Genomic DNA, 25,179 nt, shown 5'->3' on the forward strand with positions numbered 1-25,179 from the left:
TCGTGAACTGGCTGCTGAGTGAATAGCTCTGAGGGCTAACTGCTGCTGCTCCGGTATCTCCCCGGCTACAAGTCCATAAACACACTCAATCAAATACTAAACACTGCATTGGGTAAAATGACTCTTTTACCCTTGGTCAAGGTCAACTCTCAGACAAAGTCAACTCTCGGTCAAAGTCAACCCACAGTTGACCTGACTCGCCGAGTTGGGCCGCCAACTCGCCGAGTCCCTATTCTCACTCCTCGACTCTACTCGCTGCTACTCGTCGAGTATGGCATCGACTCGACGAGTACTCTCCCGATCCAAGAACTCAGACAATCTTCATCCGACTCGCCGAGTCCTATGAACAACTCGACGAGTTGTTCTTGAGCTTAAGAAGATTGCCTTGGACTCGCCGAGTTGTATGAACAACTCGCCGAGTCCCCCGATTACTGAGTCTACCCTCAAACTCGCTGAGTCCACTCCACTACTCACTGGTCCCACTCGACACCGCTCAAAAAGGAAGAAATCGGGGACTCACGACTCGACTCGCCGAGTCGTTCTTCCGACTCGCCGAGTCACCGCCATGCAACTAATCTACACTCGACTCTGCTCGAATCCAATACATCCAAATGATAGATCTGAGTCCAATAAGCTGATTTACCACGTAAAGTTTCCAACTTTACGTGTACAAACGCATGAACAAGGGAATAAAGGCTAAAAGATGCTTAAAAGGGGGTAGATCTAGGGTTAATATGCAAAATAGCTCCATAAAGGCAATAGATCTGGGCTCTACAACTCCTAAAGGAACAGATCTAAGGTTATCTCGGCATAAGAGAGCTTCCATATCAACATAAAGCTTTGAGAAAGGCATTAACAAGATCTAGAAAGGGTTTTAAGGCATAAAAGAGAGGGAAAACTGAAGAATACCTCAAAGAGCTCTTGCTTTCCCTTGAATCTCTGTTCTGGAATCCTTCTCCTTGCTCCTTTCTTCTTCTCCTTCTTCAAGCCTTCACAAATGCACACAAGATCACTAAAACAAACACTCAAGATCGAATTAGGGTTTTCTCACAGCTTTAGAGGGTGAAGGAGGCGAGATTGGGGGCTATAAGGTGGCTTAAATAGTGGGAAACCCGGGGATTTAAGGTTTCTCCCAGACGGACAGACTCGCCGAGTCCAGAATATGGACTCGCCGAGTTGCCAACTAATCACGTGCTCGAAATCCCGACCCTACTCGGCGAGTCAGGCTATGAACTCGTCGAGTCCCTCTTGCAAAACTTCAAAATAAATACCAAGGAATTATCATACCGGAGACGGGTCGTTACATAAGGACCTCTGTAATGATTGCCAAAGTTTCTCCGTCAGTCAGACTATTTCCTTGAGATATGTCCAAGTGATTTTCTCTATCTTTTCAATTTCTTTGATGGCTATGAAATAGGCAGACTTGGTCAAATGGTCAACCACTACCCAAATGGTGTCATAACCGCTTTAAGTTCTTGGCAACTTCGTTATGAAGTCCATGGGTATTTGTTCGTACTTTTGTAAAGACCCAAATTTTCAAAATGAAATTTTCATTTTTAATTAATCAAACACATTTCCATAAACCATGAAATTCCAAAACAATTGTTTTCAAATCCACATCCATTACAACTTTATTTAAAAACATCAGTGTGTCCCATAAAATGTTGGTGAAAGAGTGCACGCCGCACCATCATGCCTTGCCCTTGCCCTTGGGCTCAGATGTACCTAAAACAAATGCACAAACTATAAGCTAATGCTTAGAGAGTCCCCTAAATCTTATGTAAGATCCCAAAATTCAAGGCCAAAAATTTCATTTTTAATATAAGAAAACCATTAATAACATTGTTCCAGACATTGAAAACATTTCGTTTAAAACAAATATCAGAGTCAAATCCCAAAGATCACATAATGCGGAATAACATGGGTGAATGCGCTGCGATCGTCCCGAGCTCCTTTTTCTTGAGACTGAAGATACCTGAAACCAAAACTGTAAACCGTAAGCATGAAGCTTAGTGAGTTCCCCAAATACCAGATACCATACATATCAACTAGGCCATACATTCCATACATACTGTGAGCCATACATACCAAACATATCCATAATCTAGTAAGGTGTTATGTGCCAAACATAGTCTTACTGTTATGCCACAGGTCGCACGTGGTCTTTCTTGCCAAGCCTGGGGCCAACCCCCTCGGTCTTACAGACAAGTGCCAAGAGCCACCTCCTGGTCTTCCATGATAGCATCACAAAGACAACTAAATACATACTAATCTACTTAGATAATCAGCATACAGTGTGCTAGGAGACACATCCTGGACTTTCATACATAATGACATATAATGTGCCAGGAGTCACATCCTGAACTTTCATACATAATAGCATACAGTGTGCTAGGAGCCACATCCTGGACAATCATACATAATGGCATACAATGTGCCAGGAGCCACCTCATGGTCTTTCATACATTTTACCTAGGGCTAACCCCCGGGTCTTCCTACCTACATAATAACATACTGTGTCCCAGGAGCCGCCCCTGGCCTTTTATGCATAATTCCTAGGGCTAACCCCCATGTCTTCCTACCATATATAAACTAAATGGGCCGGCATTGGTGCCTTAGACCCATACAAACAGTAAGGAGACTCACCTCGCATTGCTGAAGACTAGCTCAACACTTCTGGCTGCTAACGGCAACTCCTCAACTGCTGATCCTTCGGCTCCCCGAAATATCAATACCCAAAATAACACTTAGACTACAATACCGTCAAAAGTCAAACTAGGTCAAACTTGGTCAAATTCAACGGTTAAAGTCAATGCTCCGAGTTGACTCAACTCGCCGAGTTGACCCACCAACTCGTCGAGTCCTACAATTCACACGTAACAATGGACTTCGTTCCTACTCGCCGAGTCTTCCTTGAGCTCGTCGAGTTCACCTTCAAACACGTTGGGACCCTTGTTCAACTGACTCGCCGAGTTCACCTTTGAACTCGTTGAGTCCATCTTCATAAGTTAGGGATATTGCCTTAGACTCGCTGAGTTCGTCCCTTGAACTCGTCAAGTACAATGATCTTCAAGTTCATAATGAACCCAACTGGCTGAGTCCTCTACCAACTCAACACTATGACAACCCGAAATTTTCATTCGGTCAAACCCTAAAAGTCAATCACTTCATATTATAAGTCAAGTTCACTTTTATTTTTTTGGGAAAAATAAGTTCATTTGATTATTTTAATAATTAATCTTTAAACGAACGGGTGAACGGATGGGCCGTCTCGGGTCTCGAAATTTCTAAACCGTGAATACCATGCAGCTTAGAAGTTCGCGGCCAAACTTTTATGTTTGGGCCGTAAACTACCCCCAAAAACGTAAACTCATGCCTTAATCATGAGTTTACTCCCCAAACTAGTCATTTATGTTTACTCCCCAATTACCAAAAGAGTAAACTCAAAAACACTCTCAAGTATCATCCAAGAATTTAATCAAGATCTTCAAACTTGTAAGTGTTCTAGCCATTCCAAGTTGGTATAACACCTAATCTAGTGATTGTACATCTTTTCATCCATCTGTTTTTGTGTTTTGATTAGATTTCCAAAAACACCAAGAACACACACTAAGTGTTCTTGGACTTTTAGCTCATTTCAAGCTTCCTTATAGTAAGTACTTCCATCCTTGAGTCTTAATAAGCTTGTATTACATATTAACATCAAAGAAAAGTCCCAAGAACACCAAGATCAAGGTGTTCACGGTTTTGGGAGGCTCCCAAAACCGTAAACACCAAATATGGTGCAAAGTGGTGCCTTAGGGTGCCTAGATGCTTCACCATGCCTTAGGGACTTTTCTAGATTCATCCTTGATGAGTTTATCACAAAAAAAGCACCAAAACCTTACATTTTCATGTGTTTACAGTTTGGGGATCTCCCAAAACCGTAAACACCCCAAAACTTGCATAAAAGTCCCATAAAAGTCCAATGGTTATTCCTGATGTCTAAATCTAACCTAGACTATTGCCATGATTGAGCTAAGGACTTGAAAACCCCCAAATACCAAACTTATGAGTTTAAGGTAGTAAACCCAAAGGGAAATGACCATGAGGCAGTAAACTCCTCAAAGGAGTGTTTTGTTGCCCTAGTCCCTTCCTAAGGCCTAACCACCCAGTAGAAATGCTTCAAAGGACTTGTAAAACCTCAAAACAACATATGGTCATAAGGTGTAGAGTTTACGACCGTAAACCCTTGATTTTACTACCATAAACTCCTTGGGTAATGGTCATTAAAACTGTAAACTCCAAAGGAGTTTACCCTTGAACTCCAAACACTCTAGCTTTGACCTACAAACACTTGGATGCAACCCTTGTGATCTTTAACACTTGAAACAAAGTGTTTTCATGTTCTAGAGTGTCCCAACTTAATTTATTAGTTATAAATTGGCTAATTAGTTATATATATGTTCATTATATGATAACTAGGCTCGTGCGCGTGTACAAGTCCCCATTTTTCACCTAGCACCGTATCCGACACTTCAATCCAATCCACTCGTTGCAAGTGAGTTCATACCCCTTAATCAATGTTTTAAATGATTTTAAATGCTTTAATGGGGGGGGGGGGGAATACAACTAGAAAACAGTATGTTATTAAATCACTCATATGTATTTTATAACTATGTTTTCATCCAGCAGATTTCACATACTTCAAAATGTGATGCATGAAATGGTTTTCTATCTTAAAATACCTTGGTAGGAAATGTATTTGTTTTGAAATGTTTATTAAAATGACATCAAGTCATTGTTAATTATTGTTCAAAACTCTTAGATGTCTTATAAAACCATTTTTACCTTCTTAAATAAAACTATATCTATACACTTATGTTCTTATATATGTATTGATGTTATAGTTTTCATCCTTCATTCAAGTTCCCTAACTCTTGTGTAGCAAGGGTGTATAAACTGGATTGGGCAATCAATTACCTTCCAGTTAACTATTATAGGGATAGTTAGGAGATACAAAACATAATTCCTATTACAAGGAATCACATCAGAGTCAGTTCATTCATGAGTCTATACTATACATTACATGTTACATGAATACGCTTACATGAATACCTTACAAGAATACCTTTACATAGATACATGTACCTGTATACACTTCCATGGATACTTGTACCTCGATTCACTAGGATGATTTATCAATACATTATGTGTAAATTGTCCTGCCTATCCCAGTTCAACGGGATATCTAGACGGGACTAACCATTCTGAAACCCACCTGTTAGCAACAGTGGTAGATGAACATCTACGGATGCCTACGATTATTACTTATATTAGGGGTACCTTTATGGGACTAACCATTCCTTTGGCCTACTGTTCGCTACAAAGGTAAATGACCATCTACGGATGCCTACGGTTAATACTTATATTAGGAGTACCTTTACGGGACTAACCCTTCCTTAAACCTGCTGTAGCTACAGAGGAAAATTGAACAATCTACGGATGTTCAAAGGTTATACATTTCGCTAATTGCGATGTCGTGTTAATCCTAATACAAAAGGATAACACTTACATGTTTACATTTTTCCTATTGCTTTATTTTGTGATACATTCACATAAACGATGAGTTAGACTAAGTACTGTTAGTAATAGTCAAAAGAAAGGAAAAACTATCATTTTATAGCAAAACATTCGGGTCTTGGTAGAAGACTACATTTCATACTAGTAGGAAATATGGGATTTTATAGGGTTTTCATACTTATATCAACTGTTTCATTTAAAAGATTTACATGGCATTCATAACAGCTTTCCAAAACAAGACAATGACAACTAAATACTTATGAATTCACCAACTTTAGGCTGATACTCGCTTTCAAAATAACTTGTATTCTCTGGTCACCAGTAGACAGGTACGATGGCATAAACAAGACTCGTCTTTTATTTTGAGAAGACTCGTCTTTTATTTTGAGAAGACTCGTCTTTTATTTTGATTGTATATTTTGGTGTCTTACTACAATGAAAGAACACACATGTATTAAAACTTTACGTTAATGCAATGGATGATGTTGTTTCTTGTTTACTACTTTACACTGTTGTGATATTGTACATGACGTCCTCCACCCCGGAATGTTTCCTCCGTTCACGGTTTTGGGGTGTGACAAACACACACCCGCTATCAGAAGGGTTTTGGGCAGAAAACGGCCTGAATCGTCGAGTACTAAGAGCAACTCGTCGAGTCCTCCTAATTCAAATTCTATTTAGACGATTTCAATTGAACACAAAGCATCCAATGCCCAGATCTATCCTTTTAGGGTCGAAATAACACGCAAAGCCTCTGCCTTTACATCCATGAATGGCCCTTTTTGCTCAAAAGGCCATAATAACCTCTTTAAAGCGTGCATGAGGGTTCCAATGGCATAAATCTTGCACCTTTATGGCTTAACCACTCTTAGGGATCCCAGATCTGAAAGGATATTTGCTTGGGATATCCTTTTGCCATAGATCAAGCTCCATGGACCAAAACTCTCAAAAAGTGGACATAAATAGATCTAAGAAGCTATAAGTCAAGATGAAGACTTGATTACCAAAAAAATGATGGAAATGCGATGGTGTTGTTGGATCTACAACTTCCTCCTTTAACCTTCAATCTCCTTCTTCTTCTTCTTGCCTCCAAGAACACCAAAATACTCAAGAATGGCTCACACACTCACCAAATGATCTAGGGTTTCGTCGGTTAAGTTATGGACAATAGGGGATTGGAATGGAACCAAGAGGAGGAGAATAAGATGCTTAAATAGGGTGCCAAGTCCCGAATTTAGGGTTTCCCAAACCCTAACCAACTCGCCGAGTCGTTCCTCCGACTCGTCGAGTAGGTCACTTAACCCGCGACCCGGAACGCACTCCTACTCGTCGAGTCACCCCACCTACTCGACGAGTCGCCTTCTGATTTTGAGGTTTTCCTTTCCTTTTTAGGTCTTCTGAATTCAGGGTATTACAACATACCCCACACACAATCCACATAACACATATCATATTAGCTAAAAAAATATATCTCTACCATGTAAGCCATGCATACAACATATAAGGAAGCCATGGAAACCCTCCAGGGACTTACACCTAGTGCCACTAGAACCCCCACTTGGTCTTAGCTACCTTCCATGCGAACCGCCACATGGTCTTTCTAATTGCCATGGGAACCCCCACATGGTCTTCTCTAACAGCCATGGGAACCCCCAAATGGTCTTCACTACCAAGCAATTAGAATACAAACTAAACATGCAAATATAATAGGAACCATGGAAACCCTCCAAGGTCTTATACCAAGTGCCACGGGAAACCCCATGTGGTCTCACTCTACTGCCACAGGAACCCCTCGGGGAGTTCCATGCAAATATCTTACTAACATATCGCATAATCAATCAACAATCCAAATATAATAAAATGGTTCAGCCTTGGTGCCTTAGATCCAATGGTATGGTTAGAAGACTCACCTCTGTCTATAGTATCCAAAGGCTGCTCTCCTAATAGTCCGTAGACACCCGTGTTGAACAGTAATAATATTACTCAATGTTAGGATGAAACACCATCTAAGTGGGGAACCCAAATCCCCAAGTCCTTTCACGAAGGCCCAAAAGCTCTTCCTTAGTAAATGGTCCCAAAGTCCATATCCAAAAGCATTAATGGGCCTCATGGCCCGATAAAGCCCAATCATAACATCATGGTCCAAAATAGATAAGCTGGCCCACTATCCCCAAATTATGACTGGGCCTAATGACTAATTGAGGCCCAAAAGCTAAAAGACCCAAAACAAGTCCAATTCCATCTGTTGTGCATACGTTCGGCCTACCACCCTGGTACGCGCATCGTACTAGTTCCTTGGGTCGTACGCGCGGCGTACGCTAAGTTACGCCCAACGTACTAACAAATTAAGCACTTTTTCCATTAAGTGCTTGATACTCGATTCTATCACGTCTAATAGTCAGATCAAAGCTAATTAAGACAACATAGGGCATAAAGTTGGCAACTTTAAGCCTTTGCATGTCTCATATGTTCCCAACAACCCATTAAGACCTTTCCAAGGGTCTTAATCCATGCATGAGGTCAAAACACCAATCAAGACTTCATTTTTATGCTATAAATGGACCAAAAGACCTCAGATCTAACATTTCCAGCCTCTGGAGTTGCTCAACTCACAAGAGAAGATCCAAAACCAACAAAAGGGACAAAACTAGAAAACCCTAGCTAGATCTAATGAATAAGATGGAAATATCAAAGCTTTATACCTCCAGAAGCTCTTCAAGGTGAACTAGATGCAGATTCTTGAAGCCTAATGTCACTCCAAGCTTGCTTGACAACTTCTTCTTCTTTAATGGACACTAAAATGGCCACAAATGCACTCCTTAAGCTCAAAACACACTCTCAAATGGTATTAGGGTTTTCAGGGACATTTGAAGGTGAAATTGGCTGATTAGGGTGAGGCTCAAATGAGATAAGGATGCTTATGAAGGCCTCAAGTCTGGAAATTAGGGTTTGGACATCCGTCACATACGCCCAGTGTACGTGATGTCCCTCTGCGATCAATCATACATAGTACGCTAAGCGTACCCATGAGTATGCCCAACATACTTAATGGACTTATTATGCAATTTTTAAAATCTTCAAGGGCTTCAAAGGGAATACCTAGTTTAGAGCGTTACAACTTCCATTTTGGGATTGATGGCTGTTATAGTAGACCAAATGGCTTCTGGTACTCTACTTTGACTTTGGTAAAAATCAAGCATTTACTGACATAGGTGGCAATCTCTGCCTTCATGTTGGGCCAACAATAAAGCTTCTTAAGATCGAGATACATCTTATCCGATTTGGGATTTATCGAATATCTTGACTTGTGAGCTTCGTTTAGAACTAGACTCCTAACTTCATCTAAATTTAGGGTCCAAATTCGATTGATGAAATATCGTGTTCTATTTTCCTTTAGGTCGAATTGTTTGCCCATACCTCATAGGTTTTCTTCTACGTCATTCTCGGCTTTGAGCACTTCTAGTTGAACATCTTGAATTTGGGTGTTGAGATTAAGTGTATTGTTTGGTCTAAAACATTTAAAGCGTTTACTACAACATTTGCTTTACTAGGATGATAATGAATTTCGCGTTCGTAATTATTTAGCAATTTGACCCACCTTCGCTGTCTCATGTTGAGCTCCTTCTCATCAAAGATGTGTTTAAGGCTTTTGTTGTCGGTGAATACGACACACTTTGTTCCATACAGGTAGTGCCTCCAAATCTTTAAAGCAAACACTACAACTTCCAAATCTAAGTCGTTGATAGTACACATCCTAGGCCTTGGTGTTAGGCATCACAAAATACTACAAAGTCTTCAGTTCCCTCTATAAGAGACAAAATTAGTGCATTGCACAACAATTGTTTCATTTTCTGTAAGGCAAACTCTTGGCTGTCTCTCCAATGAAACTTCTTGTCCCTCTAGTTTAGTAAGGCGAGAGGCTTGGCTATCTTGGAGAAAATTAATGAACCACTAGTAATAGCCCACACTCCCTAGGAATTGGCGTACTTCAATTGGTGTTGTTGGTGCTTTCCAATCCCTAATCGCTTCTATCTTCGATGGATCGACATGAATCCCTTTGCTACTGAGCATAACTCACACTTAGAGAACTTTGCATAAAGTTTCTTTTTTCTTAACAGTTCCAGAATTAATTTCAAGTTTGGTTGTGTTCTTCCTTGGTTCGTGAGTGTATTAATATGTCGTCGATGAAGACGGTCACAAATTTATCCAAGTAGGGTTTACACACCCAATTCATAAGGTCCATGAATACGGTTGGTGTGTTAGTTAGTCCGAATACATAACCAGAAATTCGTAGTGACCATACTGACTCGTGAATGTTGTCTTTGGAATATCTGCTTCTTGAACTCTGAGTTGATGATAGATGGATCTAAGATGGATCTTTGAGTAGTTGGAGGATCCTTGTAGTTGATCGAACAAGTCATCGATCCTTGGGAGTGGATATCGGTTTTTGATGGTGATTTTGTTCAACTGTCGATAGTTGATGCACATCCTAAACAATCTTCTTTTTGACAAACAATATTGTAGCTCACCATGGAAAGAAGCTTTGCCAGATAAAGCCTTTGTCAAGAAGTTCTTGGATTTGACTGGATAACTCTTTCATTTTCGATGGATTCAGGCGATAAGGAGATCTTTATACTGGTGTTGCACCTGGGATTAGGTCGATACAGAATTCAACATGTCTGACTTGAGGTACTCTAGGTATATCCTCTGGAAATACATCCAGGTAGTCACATACTTGCTGAATATCTTTGATTTCCTTAACCTTACCTTGAATATCCACCACATGGGCCAAGAATACAAAAGCATCTCATCTGCAAACACCTTATTGCCTTCATTCAAGAGACGATTCTTAGATTCTTTCCTAATTTATCTCCGTAAATCATGAGAGCTTCGTTGTTGGTGTAAAGGTAGTCGGACGAATTTTTCGTAACATAAGATGTCTGTTTGATATAGTGATAACCAATACATTCCGATGATTACATCAAAAATCATGATGGTCAAAGGTATTGGGTTAACGTGAAGGACGTGGTTATTCAGGGTGAGAAGGCAACTAGTGAGTATTTCTAAGGTTCTTTCTACCAGTAACGACAGTTGGCTCCTGGTGAGCATCTCCAACACCTAATACAAATGCTCTTCCTTTGCCACTCAGATTCTTCAGTTTCGAGCAGTGCTTCTTGAAATTCCCTGGTTGATTGCATTCGAAGTAACTTTGGCTTCCTCCTATAGCAGTGGTTGAGGTTTTATTGTTTGGGTCTCTCTATAGTACTTAGACTTGTAACATCTTAAGTTGCATATATTGTAGACTATACAATTCCCAACATGGTGGAAATTCCACTTAGTATATTGGGGTAAATTCCCAGAGTAGCAATTTGATGGGGTCGGAGTGTTTGTGATTACGGTGTACACAGCCACAGGTTTTGTATTGGTTCGTGATGCTTAAAGTCCCCCTTTGACTTGCCATGGAACTTTCTTTTTGTACTCCTATCCTAGTTCTTATTAGTTTGTGGGGTCATAATACCCTGACGGATAGACTGTTTAGCTAAATTGATATACCAATTGCTTGGCACTATCTGTTGAGAATAAATCTGAGATGACGAATGCGGAATATCAAAAACAATCAAGAATCAATCACCATAATATGCAAGTAATATGATAAAGGTTTTGTGTATATTTATTTTGATATGAACGTTCAAAGAAAACCCTAATTAGGAAAAAGCTCTCATCAAAAGCTAACCTAATGATTATTTATAGGTTACATAAAATATTTACCAAAAATATAAAACCAATGCCTTAGAAGAGCTCGATGAAGAACTTCTACTGTAAAGGCACCATAGGGAATCACCAAACGATTAACCCTAAAAAGACGTTCCTAAATAACCAAACATGCCTAATCAACTTCAATATCTCAAATAGTCAACAGTCTCCCCCTAAATGATGAAACTGGTGAAGATCACGATTTTCGATCTTCTTGGCATTTCTCCCCTAATGCATACACTACGAACGATCGCAACCTCTGAGCCTAGAACTGCGAATGCCTCCGATCGCTCAAAGATGAATAGTGAACTCCGAATGTAGCAGTTTCGTATTTGATTTTCAGTTCTGATTAGAAATTCTGAGACTGTCACTTTTGTCATCTTGTTGTTCGTCAACTCCGTTTCAAAGATTCCAAACTCCGAATCAATTGGTTCCGAACGTTCGTGGGAAAAACGAGTCTGATTATGAATTGTTCCGAAGGCTCGAAGTTTGAATCAATTTCCGATGTCCAATGGATATTCCGATTCCAACTGTCGACATCCAATAACGAGTCCACTCACATGAGTTCTTGATAAAATCCGAAATTAACCCTTAATGTTTTAATAAATTCGCAGTTCTAACCCAAATTTTAAAAACAATCTCTTTTCGTTAATAACTCTGAATCTAACCCCTATTTTCCATAATTTCCGAATCTGACCCTCCTATTACAGTGAACTTACAGCTTGCACCCCTTTTGCTGAAAAGTGTCAAATGGTAGCCTTCTTTTTGTAGAAAATGTCCTTTTTCACCACCTTTTCCAACTTTTTCAGCTTTTGTCATTTTCAACCATTAAAAATCAACAAAAAATGATTTCTTCAACAAAATTTCTCCTTTTTGACTCAATTTTCGTCACCTTTAACCAAATTTTGTCCCTTTTTTAATAAAGGATAAAACTTTTATGAAAATTTTGGTACCCATTTAAGATCCAAGATTGAAGTTGGTTTCTTGCACACCCATTTATTTGAAGAGAATCAATCATCTTCTAAAATTAATATCGGCATTTTAGTTGGAAAACAAAATTTTCCATAGATTTCATTAAACCAACCAAATTCTCTTTTCTCTTTTCTCCAACTTCTGACATATTCATCTGAATAAAAATTGAATTATCTTTGAACATTCTTGACTTCAGGTTTTTGAACCTTTTCACATGCATTAGGTTCTTATACATTGGGCATCCAAACCTTCTTCATTTTACTCATGTTCTTGTTTTTCTTCTTCTTTCTTTTCTGAATTCTAGGCTTCAGAAATGATTTTCGGATCTGAACAACCTCTTCATCTTTCTGAATCTGAACATTAGAAACCTTTGGTACACAAACTTCTGTAAGGAATCATTCCTTCAAAAACATCATCAAGACATAAAAAGTCATATGTTTGAGTTCCAATTGAACAAAACTTCTTGACATTCACGAATTCTGAATTTTTGCAATGAGATTCGTCTTTAGAACATCTAGATTCGGATGGTAAAACTTCTGAAAAACATGAACCACTTGACTCCCCCTCAACAATAACATTTGGAGTCATCTTTTCTTCAGAAACATGAGGAACATTAAGAACTTCACTAAGAACACCAAGAACATCAAGAGCATTTTCCTTTTTCGTTTCAGCTTTTATCATCTCCAACATCTGTTTATTTTCTCGATCTAAATGTCTATAGATAATACGAAATTGTTCTACTATTATCTTATCCTTTTGTAATTCACGTTCATTAACACGTGAGTATTCAGATATTTTCTCATCGACAAAAAAATTATATAACTCAATAACATCCCTCAACGTATAATCACCAACAACATGAAACAAAGTCACTTTGTCGATCCATAAATTGGTTTAGTAACCTTTAATCCAAGTTCTAAAATGGAGTTACAGAATAATAAATCCATTAGATCTTCAACAAGTGATAGCACTTGAAGAGAAAGAAAATACATCTGATAAGAATTCTAGAGAGAGAAAACGGATCTGAGATGGTTTTTAGAGAGATAAAGTAGATCTGAACACAAATACTTTGACAAAACACAAATTCTTCTTGTTTTTCTTTCAAATCACAAATTAAGAACAAATCATATGATAGAATGGGTAGAAGATAACATATATGAACAAGATTTTGCAATAATAAGAGGTATTTGACTTTTTCTTTTTAGAAAACTTACAAAACTTGAAGAACAAGGTGAGATTCATGATAAAATATTGCCATAAACAGGATCAATTCTGGCAATAATCGTTGAGATCTACAAGAACCCACTCTGATAACACTTGTTGAGAATATATCCCAGATAACAAATGCGGAATATCAAGAACAATCAAGAATCAATCACCATAATATGCAAGTAATATGATAAAGGTTTTGTGTATATTGATTATGATATGAATGTACAAAGAAAACCATAATCAGGAAAAAGCTCTCATAAAAAGCTAACCTAATGATTATTTATCGGGAACATAAAATATTTATCAAAAATATAAAACCAATGCCTTAGAAGAGCTCGATGAAGAACTTCTACTGTAAAGGCGTCGTAGGAAATCACCAAATGATTAAATCTAAAAGACTTCCCTAAATAACCAAACATGCCAAATCAGTTTCAATATCTCAAATATTCAACATTATCTAAGGTAGTGGGTTTGGATGCAGTAACTAGACCTTGAATAGGTGAAGCTAATCCCCAGATGTACCTTTTAGACTTTTTTTTTTATTCTGCATGCACCATTCCCAGGAAAAGGTTTGCGAGGTTGTTAAATCAGGAGTTGTAAGCAGTCGCCTCCTTTCCTATCATGGTAAAGTTCCAAAGCTCCTACTCCAGAGCCTGGACTTCTTGTCCTTCATATTCGTCCCTTCAGTGGGTTTTTTAGATGGTTCGTACTTGGAAGGATTATTGTCATCTTTGAGAGATAGGGGATAAAGAAGTTTGGATTCTATTGAGCAATTAACTGGGAACTTATGGGCTTCTCTGCTACAAAGGTAGCGGCGTAATTGGTTCTTTGGATTTAGGAAAACTAGGAAAATATGAATGTTATCCGAAAAAATTAAGTATTTATATGTTCTTTTGGGCTTGATATAAGGTTACTGAGGTACTAGATTTCTGCAGCAAATCTTGAGAATATCCTTTAATCTCAAAAACTCTAAACCATTGTAGTCTGTCAAATTCCTTGCTCAGGGTTGGTTATGCATCGGCCCAACCATAAATAACATAGGCGTATGTTCCAGGTTTATGTATGGTATGGCTTATGTAGGCGTCTGAACCGAGGGTTGAGTTGGTAGTTTTAGTTGAAGGGATGCTTAGAATTTTATTAAGTGTTCTTACCGCGGGTCAGAGTATATATATATATATATATATATATATATATATATATATATATATATATATATATATATAACTCTTATATATTATTGTTGGTGAGGTTTGTATTATTATTTATTTTTGTTTTGTACCCCAATACTACGAAGCATAGAGGAGGGCCAGACTAGAAGCACCAGAGGGAATGATCATTTTAGCAATTAAGTCGTTCTGAAAACCAGCAACCCAAGTGGCCCTTCAAACCAGTTTCCCCATACCATAAGTAGCCATGAAGTAGTGTAATTAATAATAATACTTTTATTAGAAGCTATTTTCTATAGTTTTATTCCCCTTTCAGGGATACGAATTCTCTATAGGCAATATAGCTTTGATACCATTCTGTCACATTCCCGGTCAAGGCGACGGAACATGCCGCGTCATGCGACTAAGTTCATGGATCACATGTAAACTGAATATATAGCACAGGTACAACAATAAACAAAACAACATTTGTATTCCATCTTTTAGTTTGAATACACGGTTCTTACAGATAATAATAATACATGATTTGCCTTAATAATTAGGCATACATAACAAAAGATAGTAAACTAGATTGCCTGAAATCCATGATTTTTCATCGTCTAAAATGCTTGAATTCACTGATTCCCTGGGAATACATGTAGTTTTGAGGGTCAACACAAGGTTGGTGAGAGTTATTGGTTTTCTGCTAACAACAATATGATACTTTTAAAAAGTATAAAAAGTATTTTCTTTGTAAGTATAATCATACTTAAAACAGTGTTAGTAAAGATTTTTTGAATAAGTTTGGGAAACCAAATTGTATCTTTGCATAAGTAAATACATATTTAAAATATTTTTGAAAACAACCAAGCCCATGGTTTGTAGTAAGAGAGACAAAGAGAGAGAGAGAGAGAGAGGGAGAGGGAGAGGGAGAGAGAGAGAGAGAGAGATTCTAGTTAATGTTTATACTGAGTCTTATAACTGACTAATGTGACTAGGTGTAATCCTTACAATGCTTCATTTGATGTCATAAGTAATGACTTAAGATATTTATACAAATAAAGTTGTACGGATGAATTTATATAGATAAACGGATATACGGATACATGGATAAAGTTATCTGCCCAGGTTGTAGTTAGCAACCGCAAATATGGATATAGTTGTGCGGATATACGGATAGAGTTATCTGCCAAGGTTGTAGTTAGTAATCATAGATACGGATAAAGTTTTACGAATATACGGATAAAGTTATTCCATAAAGTTTGACTATAAAAGTCATTAACTAAGGTATACGGATATAATTGTATGGATAAAAGTCAAGTATATTCGATATGTATAAGCGTAACATTGTATGATATTCATTTAAATAGGTGACGAATCTTATGGGAGTGAACACAAGTACATGTAAGAATATACGATATAAGTTTTATGGCTTATATATATATATATATATATATATATATATATATATATATATATATATATATATATATATATATATATATATAAGTTGAAAACTATAGAGTTGATAACCGTTTACGACACACGTTTTATGACATGCTCTATATACATAAAAATCATAGTACTTTGTAGTTGGAAGATATATCATTTTTTTATTAGTCGTAATATATTTATAACAACTATAATATATCTATATAACATGTTTTGATTAGTTTATTTATAAATAACATGTTACTTGATGAAATAACATTTAATAAACTTGATATGATTTGTAAGACAAAACCGGAAAATTAATCTAGAATAACGATTTTTTCCTTGTTTCAGAAATATTCTAGAAAAATCATCGGGATTCAGAATTAGGATATTTAAACTGTCAATGCGTTTAGTCTACTTTGTCCCTGATGTTTTCCCTAGCATGGTATGTATTCTAACCAGGGTGATTATGATCGTTTTCACATACTGGTCTGAAATGGACTGAAATGATAAGCACTTTTGAAAAATCATAACAAATTGTATAAAAATCGTATGAACGTGTGCGCATAGCCATTGCAAAGGTATAAATCTGAACTACTTAGATATGGTACAGTTTTGAAAACCATAAAGTTTAAGAGAGAAAAATAGGTCTTGAACATACCATAATTTTGGTGTAAAACATTGATATATATATATATATATATATATATATATATATATATATATATATATATGCATTTGTGTTTGCATTTTTACTTAAATAAGATTTTATATCATCCGAATAGCAATTATTTAGCATGTCTTTTTCCCTGAAATATATAAAAGCGTTAAAAATGGGGTCCTAAGCACTTGCCTTAACGTGTGGTTGTTGTTTTGTTTTGAGAGTTTAACGCACGAAATCGAAATGTGTTGCTTCTAAAACATGCAACGATGAGAGGGAGAGACTTAGAGAGATTGAGAGAGTGAGTTTAGAAGATGAAGGTTGTGATTTGGTGTGATGAATGAGGAAGAGGATGATTCTTTTTATAAGGAAATGGGTGTGTCGCAAGCTTATAAAATAATATACATTAAACACCCATCATTGTACCTTATAAAGTCTTACACACCAAACACCCATATCATACAAGTAGTCCTCCTAGGCTATCAGGCATCATACATTCGACAATTCTATCATGCAATTCATGAAGATCCCTAGCCTATCACTAGCATGCAGTTCTATCATAATAATCATAAACAAATAAAGTGTGCGTAACTTAGGGTATACTTTCTGCTCTGGCTAATCATACACGTTGCGTCCTTCCCTAGTTACTTTTGAAAAACAATTTTGAAAAATAACTCTAAAAAAATTGGAATTTATTTTGAAAACGTTTACAGATCAATAGTTTGAATCTGGATTCACACGAATGCGCATCCAATTCTCTCAAACCAAGGCTCTGATACCAACTTGTAACATCCCTAAAACATGATAAAAATTTTCATTTTTAGTTTAAAGGAAACCATTGTGTTCAACAAAACCCATATCAAAATCAAGTAAAGTAATAAAAATATTCCCAAGATCAATGTATCATAAATCTCTAAAAGATAACACCGAAGGATGTGTACGATCACGCCTTCGCCTTGCTCTGGTCATCTAAAGTACCTGAAACATAAACTTAAACCATAAGCCAAAGCTTAGTGAGTTCCCCCAAAGTACCACACACAACCATACAAACAACAACATGCATATATGATACTTCAGCCTACTATACCGCTGCACCAAGAACATAGACTAACTGGACCGCTCTTAGAACCTTTAGTACGACTGGACCGCCACACTAGGCCCACAGACTATCTGGACCGCTCCTAGAGACTTCAACATGACTGGACCATCACACCAAGCCTACAGAATATCTGGACTACTCTCTGGGCCTTCGACCTGACTGGATCGCCTCACAAGCCTTCAGTATATCCGGACCACTCTGGGTATCTTGGCCTTCAGCACAAAGTAGGGCCGCCTCAACCCAATCGCCCATATCACATCAACATAGACCATAACAATCAAACATGCCAGCACATATAGGTAATCATATTAATCTATCAAACTAATGCATACGAACAATCATTAGGTAGTCATACAGATCTACCACATACTCAACTTACCATCAATCAACATATATCAGGATATCAAATCCAATGGGCCGGCATTGGTGTCTTCGACCCAGAAGTACAGTGAGGAAAACTCACCTTACAGTCTACAAAGATCACTGAACTGGATACAGCTCTGACTATCGGCATATCCGGTCACCAAATCATTGGAACATAACCAAACTTAACTTATAATCAAAATACCCAAAATACCCTTAGGTCAAACCCTAGTTAAAGTCAAAAGTCAAAAAGTCAGTCGAGTCAACTCAGATAAGTAAGTTGGGTGTTCTTAGCCTGTACGCGAGACGTACTTGCGCATTGACCAAAAGAGGGGGTTTGATTGCGTACACGCGACGTACCACTTGGTACACCAAGCGTACGTGCCTAACTCCTTTTCCCTCACATTAAGAGCTTAATGCTTAAGCTCATACGTCTAAATTACAGATCAAAACCACAAATGTCATCCTTGACCATAAAGTTTCCAACTTTATGGTCTTGTATGGCCATTAAGTGCTAAATACCAAGGACCCTAACATCTTAACCCATTAATTCATCGAAACTCATGCATGGAAGGGAAATAATGACCAATACCACATTTTTATGCTTCTAAACACTCCAAAACGCCTGAAAAGGAAAGCTTAAATGGATTGGAGTAACTCATACACAAAATACCAAACTAATGCGACCAAAAGGACACAAACTTCATGGCTAAACTACATCTAAGCATAGCTTCATCAAGTTCATAGATATTTACCTTCAAAGAGTGCCAAAAGGTGATGTGATTCTGGATCCAAGTTGCTCCACACTTCTAGGATGATCTCCTATTCTTCCTTCCTCCTTCAAGTTTACCAAAACACATACATCAAGCTCAAAATGGGCTCAAGAGGGATTAGGGTTTGCTAAGGGTCGAAATGGGGGTGGAGGCTGATGAAAGGAATGAGTCTTAGGACATAAAGATGTTTAAATAGGGTGCATACCCCAAAAATTAGGGTTTGGGATCCAGCCACGTACGTCGTGCATACTCAATGTACGCCCACTCACCTCGAGCCCAAAATTACAAAAATGTCACTATGGGTCATTTTGCAACACTTCTCACACATAAGGGCTAAAATGCAAATAATTTTCATACTTAGGGTAAGAATTGGAAATACCTCAATATCAGGATGTTACACCAACAATGATCGCTAACGCCTTTGAGCACCAGCAGTTGATCCTAAGTATGAAGTCCAAACTGTGGCCAACTCGTCTCGATACGATGTCTGTGATAACAAACAAGATCATGGACCAATAATGATATAATGACTATGACCCTGTTTCATGGCATCCAAGGGGTGAGAAGAAAACAGATAACAAAAATGCATGAATGCTAACCCCGATTAGATGTTATGCTAAAATAAAAAGTGGAAAAGAAGAAAGTAAAATCTTTTTCGGAATTTTAGATTTAACAAAATAAAAATGAACGCAAGTTAACTAAAATATAACTTACTTATAATGCATAAAAAATAAAAAGGAAATACCCCACCCCAAGCTTAAAAATAAGCATTTTCCTCAATGCGTGAAGGAAGGGCGAAAGTACCTAAGTCGGGGGATCAAAAGTTTGATATAGGTAGGGCTAGGTTAGATAAGGATAAGGACGATGGGTAGTAAAGGAGAAGAATAACCGTGGTTTCATAGGATTCCGACCAGTAGAACTTCAACAATCTTGATTTTTCCGGAGAACATGAGTGTGGCTTGGTGTTTTCTTGAGAGAGAAGAAGGTGTAGAGAGAGGGAAGAACTGGTGATATAAGGGAGGAAATGTTAGCATATTATTTAACTCATCAGGTTAACAAAAGTAAAAATTGGTCAAAGTTGGTCAACATACTTAAATGATAGGTCAATGATCCTTATGTGGGTGGGGAATGGGTCGTGTGGTGTCCGTTTCTATCATTCGATCCCCAAACAGAAAAACATAAATTATTTTTTTACGATCTTGTGGGTATCGAATGGGCCGAGCACTGGCCAGACGACCTAAAGCTTGGAAAAATTGCTAAGTGTTGGAGATGTCACGCGGGTCGAGTACTTCTCGCATGCTGGGTGCACGAACTGATCAGTCAAGTTTGAAATTCTATACGCTGTCATTGAATGGGCCGAGTACGGGTCGTGTGAGCTGAAGCTCAAAAAAATTCCAAGTGTTGGAGATTTCGAATGGGACATGTGGTCTCCAAGTGATGGTTGTGGCAACCTAAGAATTTCTACCTTGTAAAGTCAATCCAAGCAATCAAAAGTCAGACTTGTTTCTGTTAACTTTTAGCTTTGTTAAGGGTCTGCTTGAGAGTTCTAAGCCTAGTACACTCAAGGATTATGTATCAGGAAGTATTAACTTGAGATCTTTGAGTTGAATTCGAGCCGGAAAGCCCTTCATAAGGAGTTCACGGCCGCAAACTAGGGTTCACGGCCGTGAACCCATGTTCAAGCCAAGAACTCTCAAAACTCTCTCAAGCCATGTTCATGGCCCCTCTTCATTTGTATGAAGTTCCTTCATTATTTCTTTATTTCTCACATCTTTAAGCCAAGAACTCTCAAAACTCTCTCAAGTATCGTCAAGAACACTCTTCTTTCTCTTCAAAATCGTAAGTGATTCATCCCTTGTTACTTGATATCTTTCTTATTCACAAGAAGCTCTTTGATTCATCCATGAATTCAACACTTTTGGTTTATATTTTCAAATCACCATCTTTTCACCAAGAACACACACTTGTTCTTGGGCCGTAAACTCCCTAAAGGCTTCCAATTAGTAAGTATCTTATCCGTATACTTGTTGTCCATTAGAAGCTCTTGAATCCCCATGAAACAAACACCTTTTAAGCATGTTCCTTCAAGATTTCATAGCCGTGAACCCTTCATTGGGCTGTAAACCCTTCATCCATGGCCGTAAACCATTTTTAAGGCGAAGCTTGGGCCGTAAACACTTCAAGCATCCTTGGCCGTAAACACTTCCTTGTGTGGTCGTGAACTCCCTTCAATCAATCACATGTGATTGTAACACTTCATTGCCAGTGTTTCCTAGTCCCTAAGGTTGTTTTCCTCACATGTTAGTTGTTATATACACTAATTATATACATATATGTATAAATATATGTCATTTATGACTCGTTTGTGTCTCGGGACTTCATTCGTGGAACTTCTCATCCTTACTCAAACCTTCAATTGAATCACCCACATAAGGTGAGTTCATACCCCTATAATCAATCTTTTAAATGTTTTAAATGCTTTTAGGGGGGAGGGGAATACAAGTTGAACACAATGATATTGTGTAAATATTTACCTGTGATAACCATCATATTAAAAGATTTCTTACGCTCTTGTAAGTGATCAAAACAATTCAAAAACTCTTTTCAAAGTTATTACTTTGTTATTTGTAAAACTTCATTCTTAAAGTACATGCTTAACTCAATAAATAATTGAGTCTTTTCTATAGGCCAGTAACAGTTCTAAAAAACATACTAGTAAGCTATAATAGGTATAGTTTAGAGGGTTACTACTTACTATTTCTAGAATAGTGAAACTTACATGAGTCAGTTCATACATGATTCAGATCAAACATACTATAACTAGAACAGGGAGGAATATACTATAACAAGAACAAGATAACAATAATGTGAAACCACTACTTCACGGCATAGCAATACACTTGTTATGTCACATTTTGTAACCAGAGTCTCCTGGAGGGAGAGCGGGCATTGTGTGTATAGATCTATACGGGACTAATAATCTCGCATCCCAACTATTCGCTATAGTTTGGCCAGTAGGCCAAGGGTGTCAAATGTCATATTAGTTTCGATGCCAGCAGGTCATCGTGTTAAATACTAGTCAATCAGAATGGTTATAACCACATCACATTTTAACCTTAATTAAACTTATTGGTTTTAAGGTAGTTAGTGCTTCAGTAGTTATTTTATACAATACTACTACATACTTTCATTTTCCAATTACATTCATATAGTGATATTCTCACATAAACGGTAATGCAAACTATTTTCTAGTAAAGATAGTCATAAAACTTGGGAAAACATACACTCTTACGAGAGAACAAACAAACAAAGCAGTCGGGTCTTGGTACAATCAATCGGAAGGGGCCTATAATTCTAACTTTATGATTCCTTGGTATATACATTAGGGATATATATTAATTGGATCCGACAGATATTAGGATGTGTGCTTCCCGCTTCATTTCTTATTCCTTGTTTGGTAGTGGGCTTAGAGCAGATTCACACAGTCTACTCTCTATTCGATCTTAGCTATATATATATATATATATATATATATATATATATATATATATATATATATATATATATATATCCTGTATACACCTAGAAATTATAGGGAGTAACAGGTATGGGTCAGGTCATATAGTACAAAAACATACTTTTCGGATAGAACATTAAGTAGGCGAAACTAGAAACTTACTTGTAAAAGGTTTGATACGCATTATTAAACCAGTATAACTTAAAGGACCTTAGGTGGTTAATTCTATAATACATTAGCTTATACATCAGGGTTATATATAATTAATATCTGATAGGCAGTTGCATGTGTGACTTCCGCCTCATTGCCTGTTCTTTGTTTGGTTGTGGGCTTAGGGCAGATTCACACAATTAACTGTCCGTTCGATATTAGACTATATATAGCTAGTATAAACTAAGTGATTATAGAAAGAACTATTGTGGTTACCATTTTTACTAAAGGAAACATATGATTTTCTTAAAGAATGTTTTCATCAAATATAAAAGAACTATTATAGTTAACTCCATAAGTACCAAATGAATACGCCAGTGTTATATACAATGAAGATCTAACAAACAATGGGATGTGTGATTTTCGCCTCATTTCCTGTTCCTTGTTTGGTTGTAGGCTTAGGGCAGATTCACACAATCGATTGTCTGTTTACTCTAAATTATATATAACTTGTATCCATTTAGTACTCATAGAATGTCACAACCCCAAACCAAGGATGGCGGAAACGCTCGAGGGTGGAGGACTTAATGTACAGTATCACAACAACGTGTATAATAGTGCTCAAAGTAAATACAACCATCATAAATATAATTGAAAAAGTTACACCAAAGTATATGTTTACATGTTTCAAAATCAATTACATTATGATGACAAAAATAAATTGTTGACGGTTTAACGTCCCATCCTCCAAGCGCTGAAGTTTTCCTGTTTCACTGATTTCTTGAGAATACAAGTAGTTTTGAAAAAGTGTCAACAATTAAGTTGGTGAGTTCATAAGAGTTTTGTTTGAAGTAGAAACCGTTTTCCTTGTAAAATCGATAGGGTTTGATTTCCAGAAAATCCAATATTTTCTTAGTTAAGTATGAACAGAATATTTCTATATGATGCGTTAATGAACCCAAGAATGACCGATAGATTTCCCCTATAATCGTCCAGCGTATATAAGTTATGTAAGATTTAAGTTAGATAAAACGTTGAATATAGTGGGTCTGCCCTAGGTCCACAACCCAACGAGGAACAGGAGATGAGGCGGGCCCCACCAATTCTAAGCCAATCAAGACTAAATTCTTATATGACTCAAGCATATACGCTCAGCGATCATGGTTGAAGTTTAACAATTCTAGATGAAATATAATTTTACTACCAAAATAACTATTCTATGTGATCCCGGTACTTTGGAATGTACCCATTCATATGAAAACCCGATGCTTTTCCTCAAAATGTGAAATGTAAGTTTCTATGTTATGAAATAGTGCATCCTAGAATTCCCTATAGATTCCTTCTATAATTCGTGTATATAAGTTATATAAAATTAAAGTTAGATAAAACGTCGAATGTAATGGGTCTGCCCTAGGCCCACAACCAAACGAGGAACATGAAATAAGGGGGAACCACCAATTCTAAGCCAATCACGACTAGATTCTATATAACTCTAGCATATACACTTAGAAATTATAGCCGAAAACTAACAATGCGAAAGTGAACGTGGACTTAAACCCAAAAACCGGAACCAATCCTAGTGTAGTGTACGAAATAGTAATAGTGACCGTGAGCATAAACTATACATACCATAGTTCATCGGATAGTGATAGTGACTAGTGAACATGTACTATGCATATTATAGTTTACTATAAGTGGTTGAGATGGTGAATATAACCTATACATATCATAGTCCATCAAATAGTAATAGTGGTAGTGAACATGAACTATGCATATTATAGCTTATCAAAAGTGGTGGTGATGGTGAATTCCTTTCTTGTAATTAAGTTCGTAGTGTAGATGAAACGTAAACTATACCTATTATAGTTTATCACTTTGTTTGTAATATATATATGCCATAACTATACCGATTATAACTTGCATGTTCGTTTGTGGGGGTATAATGGCTTAACTATACTTATTATAGTTTATCATAATTATTCATAGTGGTAATACTCTTTTGTATGTGTGACACCTTTAATAATGTGTTTGTTATGTAAAATAACCCTAAACTATACCTATTATAGTTTATTAAGTATTTGTGTGGGCCGTGAGCATAAGCCTTACTTGTCATTGTTTACCAATGTTTGTATTTTAATGGATATAGCCTTGTAATATCATTGATATATTTACCCTAAACTATACCTATTATAGTTTATTAAGTACTTATGGAGGTAAGAATCTATTTATTTTCAGATGAATGTCTATATAATAGGACAAGATGGAATATATGGTAATAACACATCATCACATGAAGGTGCACACCTTGCTCAACAAGTTACAAGGTGTATGTGAAATAGAAGACATTTTTCTAGTATTGCCATTTCTATTCTATTTTAGATAATTCATACAAAAATCATACGGAGTCAAAAACTAGATCCGTAAATTCTGAGAGTTCCTAAAATGAGTCTAGTTTACTCATAATTTTTATCATGATTTTTGGAAGTCTTTAACTTATATTAATATACTCATATTCACAGACTGGTCCGGATTTGTGT

This window comes from Lactuca serriola, chromosome 5, assembly GCF_051521515.1.
Source record: "Lactuca serriola cultivar US96UC23 chromosome 5, Lser_US96UC23_V15, whole genome shotgun sequence".
Taxonomy (NCBI): Eukaryota; Viridiplantae; Streptophyta; class Magnoliopsida; order Asterales; family Asteraceae; genus Lactuca; species Lactuca serriola.